The sequence below is a fragment of the Eupeodes corollae genome, chromosome 1 (genome assembly GCF_945859685.1).
Source record: "Eupeodes corollae chromosome 1, idEupCoro1.1, whole genome shotgun sequence".
Taxonomy (NCBI): domain Eukaryota; kingdom Metazoa; phylum Arthropoda; class Insecta; order Diptera; family Syrphidae; genus Eupeodes; species Eupeodes corollae.
The window spans coordinates 138,004,161-138,020,816 of NC_079147.1; the positions used below are offsets into that span (position 1 = coordinate 138,004,161).

General features: G+C 31.6%; 1 protein-coding gene across 1 annotated transcript in view; it reads left to right on the forward strand.

Annotated features, from left to right (window-relative positions):
- Positions 1-8,542: 8,542 nt before the first annotated feature.
- Positions 8,543-16,656, forward strand: part of LOC129942914 (protein Malvolio) — a 63,904-nt gene continuing 55,790 nt past the window's right edge. The window contains exon 1 of the mRNA XM_056052045.1: positions 8,543-8,829. The gene's annotated coding sequence lies outside the window, so the exon portion shown is untranslated. The remainder of the gene's footprint in view (positions 8,830-16,656) is intronic.

Here is a 16,656-nt window from a genome sequence, read left to right on the forward strand (position 1 = left end):
ATTGTCAATTCGATTTTTCTCAAATTTTATCAGACGTCAAAAACATTATTCTTCGTTGCACAAAATTGTTTTCGAGATAAAATCATATTTTAGTCGTAAATTTTTTTTTCAGTTTTTTTGATTTATAAAAAAAACAGTTAAATGGATTTTTTTTTTAAATATACTTCTTTGATATCACGTTACAATATATTATATAACATTTAATTCAAGTCTCTAGCGTTTTTGGTTCGTAAGATATTTAGGGTTAACCAAAATTTTCACCTTTTTTTCAAACTGCTTTGGCATAAAAAACACCACGCAATTTTCTTGAGAGCCTTTTCTGCATCTTATAACAGTAATAAGTATAATAAAATTTATTTGAAATCGATATCTCTTCTGGTTCTTGAGCTATCTACGACGAAAAAAACGTCGGGAACGTACGGACGTACGAACGTACGTACACAAGCACGCACAGACATCTTTCTAAAATTATTTTATTTCGACTCTAGGGAGCTTGAAACGTCGAGAAATGTCAAAATTTTCAATTTGACTAATCGGACCCATTACAATAACTTCCTTTTGGAAGTTAATAACTCGCCGTGCGATAATAGCGACTTATGAGCAATAAGTGTCGCCAACTAGAGCGGGATCTGCCCGATGTCCCTTCTATTTGTAATTATTCAATAGTCTTTATCTTGTGTGGTTTTTTAATACCATCAAAATCAATGACAGTATTTCTTTATTTGTTTAAAACCAAAAAACAAAGAGACATTTTTTTTTGTTTCTTGGGCTTTGATGATGAGTCAGTTGGATGCGATTAATAATAAAATAAAACTAATCCATCTTGGTTTTACCCTACGTTGCGCCAGTTGTTTTCCAGCTTCTTCAGGGGATTTATTTAGTATTTTATATTAAAAGAGAAAAAAACATGATTAAAAGTTGCACAAAAAGTGCGAAAAGTTTTAATATGGACAACACTTGTATCACCGTATTTAAACAAACTTGCGAAGCGTAGGGTAAAACCAAGATTTATTAGTTTAATTTTATTAGATATTAATCGCATCCAACTGACTGATCATCAAAGCCCAAGAAACAAAAAAATTTGTCACATATTAAACATATGATCAAATTTCTATTATCAAAAAACAAAGTTTTATTTTGAAATATACATATCAGGTCCGTTCGCGTACTTAAAAATTTCGTAGCTTTTCGTAAAAGCGAGAGTAAATTATTTCCTAACGAATTTTAGCCCAAGAATTTTCTTTGCAGTTGTTGTTTTAATTTATCCATTTATAAAAACAAATAAATCCTAAATAAGAAATGAAATGATGATGTTTCAAAATTTATATATAGTACATATTATTTTTAAATGTGTTGTTTACCCGTGCGCTTACTTTTTTTGTAGTTTTTTCTTTTTGTGAGAGAATTTTACCCCACTTTTTAGAATATGTCTTTTTACGGACTGCGGATTTAGAATCCACACACTCAGGCCAAAAGAAAAGGCCCATTGTGATACCACATGAATCTAGAGAATTACTTCTTACTAGTCAAACCATTTTAAGCTTTTTATAATGTGAAGAAGATATTTGATATCCTTTTTAGCTAGTTAAATGAGATTTTCAAAAGAGTAGTCTCCCAGATGAAGTTTGCGTCTTAGTGAAAGAGCAGGGCAAGTGCAGAGAAGATGAGAGATTTTTTTCATTTGGGGCTACACCAAGTCGTATTGCTTGTCTGCCTATAAGATAGTGTCCCGTAAGGACACCTATTAGGAAGCTAATATGAAGTCTGCTTTGAGATAACAAGTCTTAAGAGCGCTTTAGGTCCAGTCAAGGCCATATGAGTTTTGTGGTTGCGCATGTTGGTAAATTGTGCCACCTAGAATTTTCTATCGCAAAAGCTGTTTCTTTTAGCATGAGATCAAGAGATTTGATAGCAGCTGATATCACATTTTCTCTTAGCCAGGAGAGAACCTCTTTGATCGCTAAAATATCCGCTTAGAAGAAGCTACAATAATTAGGGAGGCGGAATGAGTTGCTTAGATTAAGCTATTCTGAGTACACACTACTGCCAACTCCCTATTTGTCTTGGATCCATCAGTATAAAAATGAATACTTTTGTTATCCAGGATTTTTTTTGTCTTATTAATCTCTGGATGGAATGGATACCTGGAAGTTTTTTCCAAATAGGGGTTTAGGAACAGAGTATGTATTGTATGTATGTACTTTGGTATAGAACCAAAAAGGTTCAAAATGATGGAATGCCCCACATTGTTGTTGGTCCATTGAGATGAGACGTTGAGTCTTATAGCTGTACTCGCTGCCACTTGTTTACTGAAGATGTCGAGGGGTAGCAGATGGAGGAGAGTGTCTAACGCTGCTGAGGGTGTGCCCCGCTTACGCAGAGACATGCAGTGCGTTGGACTCTGCTGAGTTTGTCGTAGTAAGTGACTTTCTCCAATGCAGTTCACCATACCACCATTGGTCGGATGACCGATGTGTATAGCCAGTAGGTTATGCGAGGTTAAAAACCCCATTTGCTTCCTATGGCTTTCTTGCAAAGGAAAAGAGCTGCTGTAGCTTTTTCAACTCTTTCCTGAATATTAGATTTCCAACTTAATTTTGTGTCCCATATCAAACCAATATATTTGGCTTCATTGGTAAAAATTATTGGTAAAGTTCAGATTCAAAGATACGAATCGGAAAACAACATTAAGAGTTCTTTTTTCATAGAAAGATTATTTTAAAAAAAAATTCACTTTCTTATTATTACGCCCATGTTATAAGTTTCTTCAAAATTAGTTTAACGGCAAAAATAATTTCAAAGTCGATTCGAGTTTGAAGTATTTAAAAAATTCAAACAAAAAATTATTTTAAATCTAGTTTAACCATTGAATAATTACAAATAGAAGGGACACCGGGCAAATCCTGCTCTAGATGGCGACACTTATTTCTCAAATGCTCATAAGTCGCTAGTATCGCCGGCGAGTTATTGTATCTCAGTCTATCAAATACAACACCCAATTTAACAGATTTGGTTCTTATGGGAAATTTACTCACAATTTGTTGTCGAGAAAGAGAATAAAAAACAACAATAACAACTGTGTAGGTATACTTGTGTGTGGCATTCAAGGCCAAATCAAATCGCTGCAGAAAATGTATTTTGAAGGTTTGTTTTCCTTTTTTAAATTTCGTTCTCATTCATAAAACGAAAATGATGATGTTTTGTGAGTATTTCTTCAAATTCGTTGTTAGTTTGATATGGGTTGGGATGGGTTTGTTTTAAAATTTCTTTATTTTCTGAAAATAGGGATAGTGGACGAATCATACTTTCTACAATGTACATACATAAGCATAGGTAGGTATAATGTTTAGGCTAATGTTAGGTAGGTAATTGCACAAATGGAGGTTAGTAGGAACATACATATGTATGGAGGTATATATGTATATATATATAACAGAAGTTGGGGGCGTACCTATTAGATTTTTCAACCATTTTAGTAGTATTTTTGGCAGATTTCTTTGCTTTATAGCAAAAAACTTTGGAGTGAAGAAAAAAAGATATAATCAAAGTAGAATAAAAAAGGATTCTTAAAGCCATTTTGGATCATGTTACCATTTACCAGTGCACTGTGCGTACACGAATAACATACAATTTCATCTTACATTGTTAAATTTGTTTATATACATTTTGTGGTAGGTACTTACATACATACCTACATGGCTTAAAGAATTAATTTTCTATTTTGTTTTTGTTTTTATGTATTTTTTTGTGATATTGTTTTGCTTTAGGGTGACGGTTGCTAAACTCTAAAATAAAATTATTCCGGAGTCAATATCATTGTTTGCTTTCGAGACATTACGTCTTCTTTAGAATTGTATTCTAATTCCACTTTGGTGCTCATCTCGTCAAAGACGAGCACACACGTTCTATGGCTTTTTGGTAGATCCTTAAGTTTTTCTTTAAGAATGCAAAGGATGCTTTTTTAAAATGCCAGTTCCAAATGGGAGCATGTCATACCATCGTGTTAATGTTTTTTGGGATGGCAATACAAACCCTTCATTTTTCAAAAATTTATAAAATGACGGTGATTTGTAATGGAATTTCAAAAAAAGACCTTTTTCTTCTGCGTCCCATTTTGTTCTTTCTTTGTGTACAATTTGGGTTCTTAAAAAAGTTTGTACGCTTTTTGACTTTGATTCTAAAATTTCATTTAAAATATTACTACACGTATTTTTTAAAACACCGATTGGTTTAAATTTGCTTGACTTTGGCGACTTAAGAAGTTTTTCAATATCTATTTGAACTGGTGACGGCGGCGTTGGTGACCAAGATTGTGGTTGATATACGTTATTTACAGCTCTTTCGGATTTCTTGCAATTATTTGAATAAAATTTGTGAGGGGGTATTTTATTCAAATGAAGAAATTCGTCGTCTTTATTTACTGCCGAACTGTGATCCTCACTATCTCCAACCGGTGTAATTTTTCTTTTTCTGTGGGAAGAACTTTTTGGCTTTAGAAAAACATACAATGTAAGAAAGGCTTCATGTAGTTCAAGTCACTTAAATTGTTCAATGTTAAATAAGCATACATAGGTATACACCCCTCCCACGCAATTTGTTTTTGTCTCAACCCAACCTATACAAACCCTAGCATCTTATGCAAAACACGCTGTATACAACCAATAATTTGTTTTTGTCACCCCTTTTAATTGAAAGCAAATAACATACCAAATCATTTTAACCATTTTTGATTTATTTTGTTTGATACCATTGTGGCTTCCGTGATTTGTATTCAAATTTTATTTGAGCTAAAATAAGTAAATACGATCTACTACATCATTAGGAGAAACAAAATATATACCGATTAATAACGGTATCTCATACCTGCTGCACCGCTTTTCGTAAATTTTTTTAACAATAAATGAAAATAATTTGAAGTCAATGTCTTTTATTATTCACGAGATATCGAGAACAAAACATCAATTTTTTTATATTCATGAAAATATTTATTTTGTGATTTAAATTAACTTACGTTAATAAAAAAAATAAATTGGGTGGCGCGACAGTCCGTTGAGAACCAAGGCCTAGTGACTTACAACTCTCAACCATTCCTGTGTGCGAGTAATGTTGCCAGGAATGGAGGGGACCTACAGTTTATATGCCGACTCCGAATGGCAAATTTTTGAGAAAGCACTTTTTCATGACAAGAGTTACTCTTGGAGAATTTGTCAATTCCTCGCAAGAGGCAGTACCCGTGAAAAGACTTTAGATGGCATAGGCAGGGATCGAACCCAAGACCTCTAGCATGACAGTCCAACGCACTAACCATCATGCCACGGGTACTACAAATTTTTTTTAACTTACGTTACATTCCTATTATAAACTTTCTTATTTTGTTGTATTGCCATCAAATTTGCGGTTTTGCAATTATAAGGAACTGCATCCATATTCAATCGCGATCTTATGCTGTTCAAACATATTTCACTTTTATTAAAATGGTCTGCACAAATAAAAATTGGCTCATTGTTTATTAGCTTTTCGGAATAGCTATTTCCGGAGTTTACTAGCCAAATTTTGGCAAGACCTTCGTTTTGTGGCAGTCGAAACCGCGGCACACCTGAACTTTTTTTATTTAAACAATCCTTATAATCACAATACATTTTTAATTTAACTACAAATTTCAATCGACCCGTAGACAAAACCGCACTCAATAAAATACAAAAACTTACAACAAAAAGTCATCTACATATATGATAAACACAAATGAAATACATATACAAACATACATAATATGTCTGGATTGATAATTCATTTTTCTTCCAAAGATGTAGGTATACCTATTCTTAAAATTGTTTTTTTTCAACGTGTACACATTGATATTAGTGTCCTTTTCAAAAAAGATCCCAAAAGGACTTTTTTAATCCCTTTTGACTTTGTATACAAAAACCTTTCGAGCATTTAAATTAGCATATACAAAAACCAATATCATGAAAATGATATTCAAGCTACTAATAGTACTCACTGGGTGCTCATAAGTCGCATGGTCGTTTGAGCAATGTTCGGTGTCTACTTCTATTTGTAATTATTCAATAGTTTAACTGCTTGTTTTAGGAAAGCTCAATAATATGGGCGTTTATAAATCGTCCACAAGACACATACATCTATCTAGGTCTCTAACAAATAAAAAGGAGTGTTAAATGTTGGGGAATATTTGTATAGGTTACGTTTTAAGGATCATAGAATCTAAATAAAAAGTTTTTTTTTTCATTTCAGGCTCAAGATACCGAGTTAAAACAAATTTTTAGTTTAGGTATTATCATCATAAAGGGATGCAAAAAGGAGTTATACATTATTATGATTATGTCGTTTTTTAATACAGACATTTTAACAAAGCTAACAATTTAGTTGAAATACAAATTAAACAAAGAAAGGAAAAACACGTTTTAACAGGTTTTTTTTACAAAAAATCCTTAAAAAATGTTAAAATCGATTTTTGACTCCAATTTTAAAAAGTAAATAAAGGCATTGATTTAAAAATTATTTTGTTCTATTAAAAGTATTGTTGTTCACGTAAGGTCATTTTCTTAATTTTCTTAAAAAAATTTAAAAAAAAAGAAATGAAATGAAAACCTTAAGAAAATGCTACTAAAAATTGGTAAAAATAGGTTTTCGACTAAAATACATAGGGAACACAAAAAGATATTGAAATAAAGAATCGACAAACTGACAAGAATGTGAATTGACTTATTTTGTATTCATTCATAAGTTTAAGTCTTAGTTCGTGCGCTTTCTTTCTTAAGAACTGTAAGTAGCTTGAAAAAATCTGAAATGTTACTTCAGGCTTTGCCTCCGAGTCAAGTCGTTAATAGCTTGATCTATTTTATAAGATGTAAAAGTGAACTTAAATAAACCTTTTTCGAAACGCCCGAGGTTGAAGCTGCATAAGGTTTTGCGAATTTTACTTTCTATAAAATACTTTAACTTTTAGACATTACAGTTTTACCGAAAGCCTTCACAAAACAGTAATGAAACAAAAGACCTAATAAAAACTACGAACTTAGCATATCTGAATATATTTAGAGTAAGAAGAAGAATATTAATTTCAAAATATCGGCCGGTGGCCGCCATGACTTCGGTGGCAAAACTCCATCTAATGGCCCAAAATTTCGATGACTCTATGGCATAAAATAGGCTCTAATCCGTTAATGTGCCGAATTATTTCACCCTTTACCTCTTGAATTGTTGCTGGCTCATCGACATACACATTTTTTTTAAATAAATCCAAAAAAAGAAGCCTAACGGTGTCAAATCACATAATTGAGAAGGCAAATTGACATCACCACCACTTGAGGTGGCAGTAGAAACCACATATTGTCCCCAACCAAATGTTGCCATTTCTTGTCACCATTCTGAAAATGGACGACGCTTAAAATGGTCAAGAGGCTTTAGTTTTCGAGTCGATTGCACGTTGTAAGCGTGTAAACGGAAATCCTTATGCATAATGTTCAACAACGATGAGAGTAAAAGGTGCAATTGTTGACCGACAATGAGTTGAGGTGTAGGGCTCTTTGGCCATAATATCGCAATCAGTAGCGATATTTTTGAAAGAACGAGCTGTACGAAACCCAGTTTGCTCAAATGTTTGCACTATTGTACGTACATTTGGCAATTAAATTTACCGAAAAAATCACAAAATACACAAAATAATTTACATAAATAAAATAAATTAGGTGGCGCAACAGTCTAGGACCTAGTGACTTACAACTCTCAACCATGTTGTCACGGATGGAGGGGACTAAAAGTTTTAAGCCGAAACCGAACTGCTTATTTGAGAAAGCATTTTTTATGAAAAGAATGGAGGATTTCATTTCATTAGATGGCACAGGCAGGTACTGAACCCAAGACCTCTTGCATGACATTCCTACGCACTATTTTTATGATAAGCCTAAATAACTGTAAAGCGTGTATCTTTTTGTGATTCGAATTGAGAAATGTCAAATGAAATGCAGGAAAAAACTTGATGTTTAAGTGTGGTTCACATTAAACATAGGAATTTAAAATTTAACCACCCTTTATAATCTTGACTTTGTATTTCTTGAAGTTCCTATAATGCTTCTGTAGTAAAATATTTTCTCTCTATCTCACAAACATTAATTTTATATGTAGAATTCCTTTTTGGCAGAATTATAGTTAGGTTACATGTAAATCAACCATAATTTAAAAATCTAGCACGTTTTTATAGACATTAGATCCATATGTACTTGAATTTTCGGATAGATACACGACATGCATGCGGAACTGAACCTGAACTAAAGAAAGCTGCAGGACTTAAAAGCATAATTAAAAATAAGCCGTTCTATCTTTATTATGACCAATTCATATTTATAGATTTATGATGATATTTCCACAGCACATTTTTTCTTTTATTGAAAAGCACTCTTATCAACATTTTCAAATATATTGTGAATAGGTCATAAAACCGAGTGCGAGGGAGATGCACATGCCTGGAAAGAATATATGAACAGCTGAGTAAACGTAAAATTCTTGCATTGTGAAGCTGCCATCTCTTGTGAACAGTCCGACGTGTATACTAGTGTAGTATACTGTGTATGAAGTGAAAATATTTTTGTCGTCGTCGTCGCTCTTGAAAAATTAGATAATTACTCGAATATGGTGCAGTGAATAAAAAAATAAATTAATCTACTAAATTTTATCGCCTTTTGTGATTTCGAATACTTTGGGTTGTTTTTAGTTTGAATTTATTCGGGATTTCCCATCAAAAGTTCAGTTTCCGCTTCAAATTTATTGTCTTCGGAGGAATCGATTTGTGTTTGCTAAATTTTCATTCATGTAAGTGTGTGTGAAAGAGAAGTTATGTATGTATTGATTTCTGGAAATTATCTGTCAAAAATATGCATTTTTTTTGACATGAAAGTTTTATTTTTATTTATCTTTTGTTCGTATTTTCAATGCGTGATGAATGAAAATATTCAAAAAGTCATGTTCTTTGTTTTAATTTTAACAAAAATGCATTAAGTAATAGCTAAGAGGTGATACTTTTGGCTTCGTGATTTCGCACTTGTTTATTCTCAAGTCTTATCTCTTTTCGTCGCCGCCGCCGAATCGAACCAAAACCAAACCAATTCCAAGGTAAACTACACTAGAAGAAGCATCCAAAACCTTCAAAATTGAATATCCACTTTCCGACTAACGATAAACACGAGTACTACTAACAGATCTATGCTGCTGCTGCAACATGTGAAAGCCCAAGCATGGTTTTGCTCGCCGAATCTTTCTAGATGATTATTGGTTTGGAACTTGGAAGCGGTTGACTGTTGTATATTTCGCATTGCAGTGCAAGTGCATTCACTGCGCTGCTCCGTGTGGATAACACGAATACAGGTCGAGGGTTATTGACCACTTGACCACTCAAGCTCGCGCAGTTAACAAGCCTTTTTCGGTCTTGTTTCCAAATTAGATTTTTCTTTTTTATTTTAACGATCTTGGTAATCACACTAAGATTTAATTGATATATGTGTGCCTGATATGTGCAAGAGTGGCAGTTTTTTTTGGGATGAACAGGTTATCAATTTAAATTTAATATGTATATAGGTATTTACGATCAAAATAGGTACATATACATAACTATGCTTCACGTTATTATATATTAAGTTATAGATTAAACTTAGTACATACAATGATCAAATTTGTTGTTTTTGTTTGTTTTGTATGTCGTCCCCTTGCACTAAAGGCAGTTAGAAGGTTAATATGGCATAATATATTTTTTTGCGCTGTTCTCACAGCAGATAAGGAGTAGGTTAGGTATAAAGCTGGGAATTAAATTGAAAAATTACTGTGATGGTATTTGGGGTAAACAAGTTTGATAGCATACAAAGCTAAGGCCTAAACATAATTATTACGCTTTAGGCGCAAAAAACAGTTTTAGCAACTTATTAAAATTTCATCATAAATTCATAATTATTTTTATTATTGATTAGTCTTAATGACATAGTAGGCAGGCAAGTATGTATGAGGGTATGTTGAGAAATAATTTGCTTATTTCTTAATTCAATTGATAAATTACCCAACAGTTGATTAATTAATTTTAGCTGTAGACCTAATTGTAGGAATCTTTCCTAATAAACAAATTTTGTACTCTCCAATCTAAATAACACATATTTACACTTTTAAATATGTTTCTAAATCAACTTTTTATGAAGCCACTTTTATGAAAATCAAAAAGGTATGCAATTTAAAATATCAAAATGAGTGTTAAACTTACACAATTGATTATTTAACATGATTTGTGAATTAAAACTAGCTTAGCGGATCTTGTTGCTTCTCTTTCTATCGGTTCAAGTAAAACGCTTTCTTGTTAGCTTGAATTTTGTTGCTTTTTGGCCTATGCACTTTAATTATTTTACTCTGCGCTTCTTTACCATCAGCTTTACACACTCAGGCAGTGTGATGTTTTGCATTATATAGTGCTTATAGACTTCAGTACTCAAACATTAATACTCTTTAAATAAAGCTGGTCCACATTTACCTGCGTTTCATAAGTAAGTTTAAGGCAATAAACCAATTTCTGTTGTGTACATTAGAAGTTCATAGATAGTTGTTGTATGTTCCAAATATACATACGTTTTCCTTACCCGGCTATTGTAATGTCGTATTTTAGGGTTTACTTGTTGATTTTTTTATACTTAAAATGGTTTTCAAAATAATAGTAAACAAAAAGATAAATTGAAAATATATGTAAATGTTATAAACTAATAAATATAAAAAATATTGTCAAAGAATTGTAAATAATACACACTTAAAAAAATATGAATATTCATACCATTTGAAAAAAGTAGGTAGTTAAATTTCAGTTTTTGATTGTTGATCCCGTAATATATCTTCACATCGTCGCTTGATAGAACGTACCAGAGCTTGAAATCCCTTCAATGCGATATTTTCAAATATAGTCTCCCTATGGTTCAAAACTGACGGTAATAGTCAACACGGATTTGTAATTAAATCAAAATCATTCTTTAAAAGTTTAAAGAAATACATTATTATATTAGGTTATTAGGAAGTTATGTTAATTCACAAGTCCAGGTACAGTTTATCAAAAAAGTATTCGGACACATATCTTTTTGCTCTTTAAAGATCGAAATAAATTTGATGAAAGTTTGATAATGGCGTATTTGGACATCAAACCACAGTTTTTAATATTTACTCTGAATATTAAGCAAAAAATTAAATTTTTGTAAAGAATTAGCCGTCGAATTTCAATTTAAAAGAAACGATCGGAAATAAAATATCAAAAAATAAATCGGATACTGTGTCGTATAGGTACTCATCTTTTTTTGTTTTTAACGGAACAAAAATATCACTTTTAGGTTAATAATAATAATGGCGTAACATAAGTCAGATTATTATAATAAGGGTCAACATGGAAGCACAACGTGGTTATACAACGATAGAATTGCGAAAATTAGTAATAAAACATTTTAAAGAAGGTAAACCTGTTCGTGCTATTGCAGAAATTGTTAAAAGAAGTCTACGGTAGGAGATATCATACAAAAGTTCAAAACAACTATAGCTGTGTTCAAAATAATAGAAGTGCTTTTACAAAATTTGCTCAAGTGTTTTTTTTTTACCATGTGTATACTGGTAATCAGCCCATTTCTCTACCGGTAAGTATAACGGGACATTAAAGATGATAAAACAATGAACTGGTTTTGAATTCATAACCTTTACATTTGTAACCAGAGATCAAATGATCTTTACTCTCAATCCGGATATTGAAAATAATAGGAATGTGAACTATATTGTACGTAAAAAAAAATCAAAAACTTAAAAAAAATAAAAAGTAAGTAACTAAATTAAAATAGGAATATTAAATAGTTGGAATAACGAATATCTAAACAACTTTGGTTATTTAGTGGGCTGAGGAAAGCACTGCACCGACGAAAAACGGGAAATCATAAAAAAGTTGCGAAATGAAGGAAAAACTTATAAGGATATAAAGTTGATGTTGGGGTGCTCTGACCAAATGATAGCCAATGCTGTAAAATATGAAAAAAAAGTCGAAACCCGGGGACGGAAACGAGAAACGAGTGAAAATGACGATCGACGTATTGTTCGCTACAGCCGAAAGGATCCTTTTGCTTCCTCTAAGATGATCCAGGAAGATCAAAGACTGGCAGTAAGTAGCGTAACAATAAGAAGGCGATTGTTGGAACACAATCTTTTCGCTCGGAGTCCACGAAAAGTGCCGATGCTTACAAAAAACATGTAGCCGCTCGTTTGAAATTTGCAAGAAGCCAGCTAATTGGCCTGCAGAGAAATGGCGAAACATTTTGTGGACTGACGAGACCAAAATTGTTTTATTCGGTGGAACTGGCTCCGACGTCCAGAAAATTCCGAGTTTAAGCCTCGGTACACTATTAAAACGGTAAAGCATGGAGGTGCTAAAGTGATGGCATGGGGCAGTTTCCCATATGCTGGTGTTGGCCCCATACATCAAATCATTGGCACGATGGACCAGCGCGTTTATGTGGATATAAAGTCCAATGTGATGCTGCCTTATGCGAGTTGGAATATGCCGGTTAAATGGGTATTTCAACAAGACAACGACCCGAAACACACCAGTAAGTCTGCCAAGGAATGGTTACGGGTCAATGGGGTTGAGGTCATGGACTGGCCAGCTTAGTCGCCTGACCTCAATCCCATAGAAAATTTATCTGCAGATGTGAAAAAGGGTGTTTCTCGACGAAGACCCTTAAATTCGAGGCAGTTGTGGGACGCAGTCGAGGAAACATTCCAGTTGAGCGTTGTCAGGCCCTTGTGAACTCTATGCCCCGCAGATGTGCAGCAATTATAAAAAACAAAGGATTTTCCACAAAATACTGACAAAAAAATCTTAATATTGAATATTTTTGTAAGTTTTTTATACTTTATTTTGTTTACTCCTGTTATTTTGAATAATTCCTTTTGGCTTTATTTTGATAAAATTCATGTTTTTACTACCTTATTTGTTTTAAACAAAGTAGTCTTTAAGCATAATAATAAAAGACTGGATTACCTATTTTGTACAAAAGAAAAAAATAAATTAAAAAAAATTATACAACTTTTGATTCACGATTTAATCTAAAAACAACAGGCACTCCTATTTTTTTGAACACAACCATAAATCCGTTGAAAATCTACAAAAAAACTGGAAGACGTAAGGAGTTTACTGCAGGTGATGAACGTTGGATAGTAAAACAAGTACTTGTAAAAAGATGTTAACCCTGAATCCGTGAATAGTGCTTCGAAAAAAACTTGAGACCTACTGTTAAACATGGAGGCGGCTCCCTTATGGTATGAGGATCTATGTCGGCGGATGGTCCAGGAAATCTTATTACTTCCTTACAACAAAGCCCACGAAAATTAGGAATTACGAAAGAATATTACTTCTACCAAGACAACGACCCAAAACACAAGGCTTTAAATACTTGGTTATGGCTCTTCTATAACTGGAAACATTTGATTGAACCTCCCCCACAATCACCAGAACTGAATGTTATTAAAAATGTATGGAGTTACTTAGACAATCAGCTTAAAAACTACAATTTTGCCAAGAAGGAAGACTTGGAAAATGGGAAAATTCCTACTTTTTTCTGTGAAAAAAACTAGTTCAATCTATGCCAAAAAGATTGGATGCGGTAAAAGAGAGTAAAGCAGCTTCTCATTTTTGTTGCTTTTAATAATATTCCCGTTGTTTTCATTTTGTCCGAATTCTTTCTTGACTAGAAAATTGTTATTATTTTCTTTAACAAAATAATTCAAGAGACAATTTAAAATAATTTCTTTTATTTTGGTTATACAGTGGTGTGAAAAATAATAGGTGCAATATTGCAAATTAAAAAATGCTTTTGCGAGTTTGGGTTTTTAAAAAGAAATTTATTTAATGGAAACAACGTTTCTATTTGAATGCTGGATGATGACTCTCTGATGATTTGATGATCGGTTCTATTGTTGGGCGAAGACTTTGTTATCTTTATGCTGCTTCATCACTTTTGTGCACGAAGAATGTATCTCATTCTTCTGTGGTGGTCCTCTATATAGAGTTTCGTCTTTTGTTTATTTATATGCTGGATAAGCACAACGGATCTGTGGAATTGGCTGCTGTGGTGATGGTTGTGGGAAGATCAAGTGGCTCAAGTGTAACTCCCCCCTCCTTAAAATTGTTGCTACTCCTGGAGCAAATGTTGTGAAGTTTATTTTTACATATGAATATTACTAAGGTTATAATTGACAATATTATAAAAGTTTGCATAAAATATGATATATATGAATGTCTTTGGATATCATAAATTTTTTCATGAATATAATCTATGTTTTCAATTTCTTCTAATTTAATTTCTTTATATTCACTTATGTTAGCAAGATTTGTATATAATTCCATGTTATCAAGATACGTAGATCTTTCTTCTACATTTATTAAGTTAATATATGTCTTATTTTCAATATTAATTTTACAATTTTCGTAATTAATCAATACGTTATTACGTATTCTCATTTTCGTTTTTTCATTGCAGTTTGTTTTTATTTCAATATTTCCATTTTTTATTAATAATTTTCCCTGCTCTAATTCTATTACATTATTAGATTCTTTATTTAATATTTTGGTACAATTTGTATAGTATAAGCAATTTTTATAATATTTTAAATTTCTTAATTCTTTGTCTTCATATTTATATTCTTTATTTTCGTACATTATTACATAATTATCTTTTATGTTTATCATTTCTTGTTTTGAATTTGGTAAATTTGTCACAAAATATTTATTTAATTTCAATATGTTATTTGGAATACTTATTACAAAAATAATTTCATCTTTAAACAGAGCTGTTGATATTTTTATGTTTTTCAATTTGTTGAAATCTATTTTAAATCGGTTTATTTCCTCTGTATTTAACATTGAGCCAACCATAACGTTTAATTTACTTGAAAGAATATTATTTTGTATTTTTTCAATTGCTTGTTTTATTTTATTCAATTTTTCTCGTATTTCTAGTATAATTAATCTGTGTACGTAAGTAACACTTTCTTTTTTTACATTAACAAAATTATTTTTTAACATCTCATTGAATTCTGTCTCGATGGCATTTAAAGTTTTTCTAAATTTATTATTAATTTCAATTTGTTTGTTCACATTGATAATTAGTTCGTGATTGTTTTCCTTATTTATCGTTAACATTTCTTCTATATTTTTTCGATCACTTTCGTCCATTGTTCCGAATAAAAACTTCAATACATTTCCGCCTATATCAAAAAGACTTCTTTTTTGTCTATGATTTGTTACACTTTTTATTTCTGATTTTATTGTTTCTATTTCAGAAAAAATGTCAGTCGGGAAATTAACTTCTTTTAATTTTAATATATTTATTTCTACGAAATTTAAAACCTCTTCTATCTTTGTTATATTTATTCTATGTGCAATATGGGCAAAATCTTTTACTATGTCTACTTTGTTCAATTTAATCTTAACATAACCTTCTTGGTTATTTATATTTTCTATTATTATTTCACTTTTAATTTTTGTAACTAATAATGTTATTAAGGTGAGAAAGGATAAAAAATTCATGATTTATTCTTTTCTTAATTTCCACTTTAACTGTGCGAGAGGTATATTTTCCGATTCTACACTCAATGAAGTATTTTGAGATACTGACTCTGTTGTAGAGGCAATTTTATTTTCTGATTTGTGTCTTCGTTCCTGTTCTGACATGTCGTTGTTTGAAATTTGCCTAGTTTGTTTTCTTTTTCTCTGAATGTTTACAGGATGAACTCTTTTTGTAGTTTTATACTTAAATTTTGGTAAGATTTTATCTCTTCTTCCAGGATTAACTACATAATCATTATCTTTAGGTTTTTCCGTATCTTCTCTATTTTTATTTAATTGAGATATTTTCTTTTCTTTGTGTTCCTTAAAGGTTTCGTATAATTGTTTTTTATCTACTCTTCCTTCTTGGATTTCAAATGGTTTTTTCTTACTTATGTTTTGAATAGCATTATTGTAGTAAAATACAGCTTTGTAACTAATATTAATTTTTTCTAGGTCTGATAATTGTTTTCCATTTTTTAGACATCGTATTTTATCTAATATTGAGCTATGTGCTCTTTCAATAGGGCTATTCCCTGTGTGTGAATGAGGTGTTGTAAAATGTCTTTCTATGTTTAAATCATTAAATAAAGTATTAATAGAAATTTGGTCAAATTCATTGTCCATTACAAACTTGATTGGTTTTCCATGTTGTGAAATATACTGCACTAATGCTGTATGTATACTTTCTATATTTTTATTTGGGATTGAAGTAAATGTGACACGTTTGCTGAATTTATCAATTGTAGAAAGGAATGGTAGCTTATTTAAGAAAAATAAGTCTGCATGTACAATTTGATTTACGTCACTAGGGGTTTCAGTTAATTTAAACTTTGGTTTAACTGGATGCCGGTCATATTTATTTAAACGACAAATGGCACAATTATTTACTACTGTAGTTACTATATTTTTCAATTTTGGAAAAAAAATATATCTTTTTAATCCAGTAAAATTTTCCTCTATGCCAGAATGACTGGTCTCTAACTCATGATATAATTTAACTTGTTCTACTGTTTCTTCTTCTGTTTTCATTTCTTTAG